Here is a 6,000-nt window from a genome sequence, read left to right as displayed (position 1 = left end):
GTTCCCCAAAGAAAGAGAAATAGAGTCTAGTTACTTGTGTGTGTGTGTGTGTGTGTATATGTGTGTGTGTGTGTTTGTGTATGTGTAGTGGAGGCATTTAAAGGGGTGCCCCAACCTGGTTGAATCATCTCCTATGTTCAAATTACTTTGACATTAGCTAAGACAATGGCCCTTATCCCTAAAGGGCTACATTGCCCATCTTATGGCCCCACAATGACAATGGCTCCACTTCATTTGACCCACCACCCATACCTTCAGAAGGTTCAGGTTAGCTCCCTGCTTAGTTTGGGTTTTCCCAGAAGCAGATCCTGACATGAAAATTTAAGTGCAAGTAGTTTATTTGAGAGGAGATATTATGACACATTGATCATGGGAGTGAGGAAGTGGGACAGAGAAGGAAAAACAGCCAGTACAAAGTGCACAGTCAAGTAAGTTACCAGCATGCACAACTGCAACGCAGTCCCACCAGGGAGCTCTGGGAACCAGTGTACAGCATCCTGTCTCAGAGGTGAGGGAGCTGAGGTATTTACACACCCAGCTTCCAGGGCCTTGATACTTCTGCTTTGCCTCACACAAATGGAGCTGGTGCTGGTGGTCAGAGAGAGCCCTTGGGCAAAACTTTGCAGGTGCTAGAGGTTGGAAGTCAGGCTGGCATGGAAGTCAATAAGTGCTGAGATGGCACAGGCAGGGCCCTAACAGCATCTGTATACTGTGCTTCTTCTAGGCCTGTTGTACCCACACCTATAAGGGGGTAAGATTTACCGCTTGCCAAACATCTCACATCTCATCTTTATCTGTAGCCACTGACACTGTGAATTTTATCTTATTTGGTTGGTGGGGTGAGATAGGAACTCTGGTTCTACCAGCAATCTACCCTGCCTACTTTCTAGATGGGGTTTTCCCTTCACTTATTTTTAGTTATGGGTGGGCCCATATTTTCCTCAACATGGTGCCACCTACGTTATGTCTGGTAGACATGCCACAATGATTCTAGCTTGTTGGGAGCAGTCATCCTTTTTGTCTAGCATGCAGATAGATAGACTCTTTCCTTTTACTAAATCTCTATATTTCTTTGTTCATTCCTATTGGCAGATCATAGGAAAAGGATTTAAATATGTAGACTCAAATTGGCATCTCAAAATGGAAGTATGACTTATTCCCAAAAGGTATTTTCAATGCATTATCTTGGAAGCATTTGAACGTATGTGTATTTAATTTAATAATAGGTATAAAACATAGCAGGAAGAAACAGCTGCATTATTCACTTGGTTCAAAGACCATTTTTGTTTCCCCAACATTAACTTCCTACACTTAAACTGACAAACCCTAGATAAATGCAATAATTTCTTCACATTTCACCATGATCAGCTCTTTACTTTTAACAGCAACAATTGTATTTCTCATTAACTTGTCCACTGCTGATCCTTGGAGTGTTTGAATCTCAAAAAAATTGTAAGAAACTGTCATAACTACTGTAAGAGACTGAAGAAGTGAAGAAATAAGCTATTGTAGCTTTCTCCTGGAGATAAGGATGCTGCTTGGGTCTTGAGCCAAAATTCATTATGTCTTCTTCCTCTGCTGATGGTGCTAAGTCTCACATATGCTATTTGTAGTTGCTGCTGCTTGGGCATGTGATGGGCGGGGTAGGGAAGGCTTTAGCGGGAAGCTTAAGAGAAGACTCGGGGCTGTGGAAAGTCTAGAGTGCAAAGAAGGAAGCCAGGATTTAAACTCAAGAGTTATGGAATGACTTCAGTGACCATGGCATCACTGGCTGATCTGAGCTAAGAGCAAGATACCCAGTGCGATTCTAGTTTCCTACCAGAGAGGAAAGTTTCACCTTCTCAAATGCTACAGCCAGTGGCTGGCTGTTTGCCAAGCCCATTTCCTCTTCATTTTTGGAAGAGGAGCTAAGTGGTGTTTTCCAGACTCTTGCAGGCAGGTGTGGCCACGTAGCTCATTCTAGCCATTGAAATGTGGACAGAGTGATCGGTGTCACTTCCAGGCCTGGCCCATAAGACCTCCCACCTGGTCCTCCAGGCTCATGCCACTGACACTATTCAGAAGACCGTGGAGGTCCTGGGGCCACATGGCACAGACAGCTTCTGGCCACAAGAGAAAAGCAGCCTGGGTCCCTCAGTCACCACTTGGAAGAGAGCCATCAGAGAATGCAAAACAGCTCGTTTATCTTTGTGTAAAGAGACATGCACTTCTATTGGGTTTGAATTGTTATGTATAAATAGTTTACAGCAGTGGATATTAACTAATATATCCAGAGTCCTGAGGCATACCCAAGATCACCGTCTAAGAAGCCTGTCCTCTAATCTCCAACTCACAGTCCACTTCTGGAGAAACCCAAACTGGGACAGTGGGCACGGGGAGTAGTCTGAGAAAGCAGCTGCTAAGGTAGCTTTTGGAGGTAGACCACCTACCTCCTGGCTGGCAGTGAGGACCCCATCCCTGGGGGTAGGTGAAGCACAGATGACCTCTGCTATAGGGTAGTGGTATATGTGTGAAAGCTGGGATGATATTCTGGTGGAAGGAAAAGCACTAGGAAGGTATCAGACATTTGACCTGTAAACTCAGAGAAATTGGATGGCTGTTGCTTAGCTCATTTGACACACTGAAACAAGATAAGGAAGGACTGAATGTTCATTAGTCAGTTAAAAGCATAGTGTGACTGGGCATGGTGGCTCACACCTGTAGTCCCAGGGCTTTGAGAAACTGAGGCTGGAGGACCACTTGAAGCAAGGGGTTTGGGACCAGCCTGGGCAACATAGAAAGACCCTTGTCTCTGAAAGAAAAGATTAGCTGGGTGTGGTGGCACACATCTGTAGTCTCAGCTACTTAGGAGGCTGAGGTGGGAGGATCACTTGAGCCTAGGAGGTTGAGGCTGCAGTGGGCCGTGATTACGCTGCTGCACTCCAGTCTGGGCAACAGAGTGAGTTTCCTATTTCCCCCTTGCCCCTCAAAATAGTGTAGTGTGAAAGCCAGAGGTCCTCCTTGGTAACTAGGAAGGGAAATCTCATCTCCTACAATCTTTCTAAGAGCAGGGAAAGCTGAGACCCAGACCCAGGGCTTCATCAGGAGAGTAGCAGAAGTTTGATTTTCATCTTTGTACCGCCTTGCTATGCTACAATGAGGACCCAGGTTGGGAAAGAATGAGACCATGACACATGAGACAGGGGTGTCTAGGTTGATGCACCCCAAAATCCTGCATCCTGAGACTCCCCTAAACCTGCCGAATCTGCAAAGTAACCACTGCCCCACTGGCCTGAAGATAGTGCAGGAACCTGTCTCCTCCAAGGCCTTATGTTCCCCTTGGAATCTGCCACCATGTTCCCTCCTGCTCATAGGATACAACTAGGGCTAAGTCTCAACATAACCCAGTAGGGCTGTACCGTGTCTCACAAGGAAGGAAAGAGAACATGCCCCAAAGGAGATGCAGGACCTTGTCTGGACATACTTGGAGGAGTTAGGCAAGGGCATATGGGACTGAGATCTGAGAGTGCTGGGCAAAAACAGATGCGGTGTTGGATAACTGAGTTTATCAGTTGGAAGCATTCTCCTGGGGCATGAGATTTCACACCCTGGTGAGGCTTTGGGAAGTGTACAGACATTCTGTTAGGAGAGACATAGTAATCATCTGTCCACGCAGCCACCATGTACCCATCCATCCATGTACCCTTCCATCCATGCATCAACCATGCATTTATCCATGTGTCCGTTCGTCCATGCATCCATTCATGCTAAGCACACTAGTTAGTAAGTACTGTGTACAAGACTCTGTGCTAGGAAAAAAAGCCACACGGATTGCAGTGGGTGCTCTGAAATGCCACCCAGATCTCCATGCAGGGCTGAAGGACTTATTCCCCAAGCTGCCGGGGATGCTGCCGGCTGTCAGCCCTTAGCTGATGGCCCTCTGCAGAACTGCATCAACTGAGGAGAGTCACTTCTCTCAAGGCCATGTCTCCTGCCCAGGGAGGCACATATTGACACGTGTATATGGAAGCCTGGTCTCCTTCCTCAACCTGGAGCATCTCCAAGTTGTGCCCGAGGGAGTCAGCAGGAGCTTTAATTGAGACTGTATCACAACCCAACTCCTCTCTCTTCCCAATCCTGCCTCCTTCCACAGAAAGGAATCCCAGGAATACCTGCTGTTCTCTACCTCAGGTCTGCTTCCTGGAGAACCCAAACTGCTATGACCTCTTAGGGAGGTCTCTCAGTGCAGACTAATATAATGCCTCTGGGCAAGTCCACTGCAGCCAGCTTTTCCTCCAGTGCTGGAGCAGGCCACTGGGTCAAGGGTCTTGTATGAAGAAACATGAATCCTCCAACCCTGGAATCCAAATCAATGCAGAGAGATGCCTCCATTCTGAAAGGCTTGAAGGGACAGAGACCAACCGCGGGAATGGCAGATTCATACCCACAGCTTATGCCTACTCTGGAGCCTGTGCTCATTGAGCAGATAAGTGACAGAGCTTGTCTGAAGTCATGCTGAATCTGATCACAGACATAGTGATCATCTGTCCAGGGAGCCACCATGTACCCATTCATCCATGTACCCTTCCATCCAGGCACCAACCATGCATTTATCCATGTGTCCATCCATCCATGAATCCATTCATGCTGAGCACACTAATTGCTAAGTACTGTGTACAAGACTCTGTGCTAGGCACAGGGGGTTATGAGGTGAATAGGACTCGGTCTCTTCTCAATGATATCTAGTCTAGGAGAAAAGATAGACCCATCCACAGGTCCAGAGCCATGTGATAAGGGTAACTCAGGGAGCCTCAGGAGCCTGAAAGACAGAAGGACCATACTGCCTGTGTCTTCCCAGAGGAAGGAATGGTTGAGCCTGGCCTTGAAGGGTGAGTCAGAGTTCTGTGGGTGGGAAATGGGAGGCCAGCGGTGTTTCCCTCAGAAGAAATGGCACCTTCAAAGCCAGAAAGAAAGATGGACCCCCTGGTATGAGATTAGGATGTTGTGAGGCAAAGAGGGTAATACAGGCTGGGAAGGAGGGTAGGAGAGGGCCATGCTGGGCTGTTTGGACTTTATCCTTTACATGTTGGGGCTGGAGATGACCTCGCAGGGGGATAAGACAAAGGAGTGAAACACGATATGAAGAATGGACAATGAGAAGTTAGGGGTATGCTGGGGGCCCAGGTATGGGGCCACTGCACAAGTTAAGATATAGAGGGGCTGGAAAGGGAGAGAGGGCACTGGAGATGTTCAGGAAGTAGGACTGGCAGCCTCTGGTTATGCCAGCAGCAGAAGGTGAGAGAGATGGTTGAGGTCAGTCCTTCTAGGGATCCTCTCTGGGAGTTTGAGGACATGGTGCCAGAAATTGAGAAATGGGAAAAACTAGAACCATGTTCATTTGAAGAAGAAAGTAAAGGTCTAACTTCTCTGGAAAGATTCCAGCTTGCTCCTTTTAAGAGGGGAGTGCAGAATGCCCTAGTGAAGACCCCAGCATGCTCTCAACTGTTGATGGGACATGGGCCCTGTCACCTCCCTTGTCCTGAGCACCGTACTTGCGTTTCTATTGCCCAACATAAAATCAGACACTTTGGGTATTCAGGTCACACCATGGCTCCACTGCCGTGTCACACCTTGTCCATTTGATACCTGCACAGTTACTGAACTGAGTGTGAGATTCATAGTTTTCCTTCCTGAGCTCCACTGTGCACTTTGGCCCACCACCCTGACCTGGTGGGATCACCCTGAAACCCAATTCTGTCTTTCAACGTGTGTGGGAGAAAATTCATCCTAACTGGTTAAGGTGAATCTGAGAATTTTGAGCAACTCTTGAGCCCCTTTCAAAATGGTTTGACTGCTCAAGGTGTGAGTAGATGGGTAGTACAATGGGAGTATTAAGAACAATATCTTTAATATCTAGTTTTGAAAACCTTAGACTGGATTTGAGAGAGAGAGAGAGAGAGAGAGAAACAGAGTGTGTGTGTGTGTGTGTGTGTGTGACCCGGAACCGAAGTTGATGAGAGA

The sequence above is a fragment of the Piliocolobus tephrosceles genome, chromosome 20 (assembly GCF_002776525.5).
Source record: "Piliocolobus tephrosceles isolate RC106 chromosome 20, ASM277652v3, whole genome shotgun sequence".
Taxonomy (NCBI): Eukaryota; Metazoa; Chordata; class Mammalia; order Primates; family Cercopithecidae; genus Piliocolobus; species Piliocolobus tephrosceles.
The sequence above is the reverse complement of the archived record's forward strand: the minus strand, read 5'-3'. Positions refer to the sequence as shown.